Below are 1,364 nucleotides of genomic sequence, written 5' to 3'. Positions count from 1 at the left end.
TACCACCTCCCTCACTCCCTCTTCCCTTGATTTAATATTTAATGTAGTATTGTAAATTTATGCAGTTATATTGAATACATGGTCCTTTCTCTCTGAATTCTACAGTAATATATCCTGGTTCAAGAAATGGTTGAAAAATATGTCTTGTGAATATATCATGGTTCAAGATATAGTTGAAAGATATGTCTTGTGAATATATCCTGGTTCAAGATATAGTTGAAAGATATCCTGGTCCAGGATATAGTTGAAAGATATGTCTTGTGAATATATCCTGGTTTGTTGAAAACTATATCCTTGCTCAAGATATAGTTGAAAGATATGTCTTGTGAATATATCCTGGTTCAAGATATAGTTGAAAGATATATCCTGGTTCAGGATATAGTTAAAAGATATGTCTGGTGAATATATCCTGGTACAAGATATATTTAAAAGATATCTCCTGGTTCAGGATATACTTTAAAAATATATCTTGGTTGAGAATATAGTGGGAAAATGCACGATATAGTTGGAAAATAATGGATGACTTTCTGTAAGGTTTTCAATCCTACATATCATATTTTGGTGGCGCATCGGAGATTGAATCTCAGTTTAGTTGCTTAATCTATTCAAGCTGACATTCTGCAAGCTATTTATCATTCTGTTCCCGATATTTTGTGCTGCATGGTACCCTGCAGTTAATTACAATGTTTATGGTGTCTGATGTAGACAGGCTATCATGTACTATACAACAAAAGGTTGATTCAGCCAATGAGGGGAGGATGAGGCCAAGATTGGCTTGGGACCGTTTTATTCCAGCGAGTTTAATCTATGAAGAGGGGTCTGACCCTATGAACAGATTAAGGTTTATTGAGATGTGAAAACAGGCACAAAGAATATTTTTCGTCTCCATTTGGCCTCGGCAACATGGCAACAGAGCCAAGATATCAAGAAATAATCTATTTCCTTGTATAAAAGCTTATGGAAAGTCATCCAATGTATCTTGATTCAGGATATCATTGATAAATATATCTTGATTCAACATTTGAATATATACCCTCCCAAAATATGTAGCTATCAAGAAATATATCTTCCCAAAATGCACATTTGATGGAGTTGTTTGGGGTGGGATGTCGATTTGGTGTGGAATATTTCTGTGTTACACTTGAGACCATACAGATCAGGCAAGTAACAGCAAGCATTAAGGGAATCATGGAAAAATACAAAGAAGAACATCATATTATGAGATGGTGAACAGAATTTGTTGTGTGTAAATTTACAATCAAGAGTCAAGAGAAAGAGAGAAGAAGGAAGGGAGAGGTAGAGAGGGAGAGAGGAAGAGAGGAAGAGAAAGAGAGAAACAACAAAGAACTTTGTGCACTCTTGTT

The sequence above is a fragment of the Laccaria bicolor genome, genomic scaffold (assembly GCF_000143565.1).
Source record: "Laccaria bicolor S238N-H82 LACBIscaffold_54 genomic scaffold, whole genome shotgun sequence".
Taxonomy (NCBI): Eukaryota; Fungi; Basidiomycota; class Agaricomycetes; order Agaricales; family Hydnangiaceae; genus Laccaria; species Laccaria bicolor.
This window is presented reverse-complemented; position numbering follows the sequence as displayed.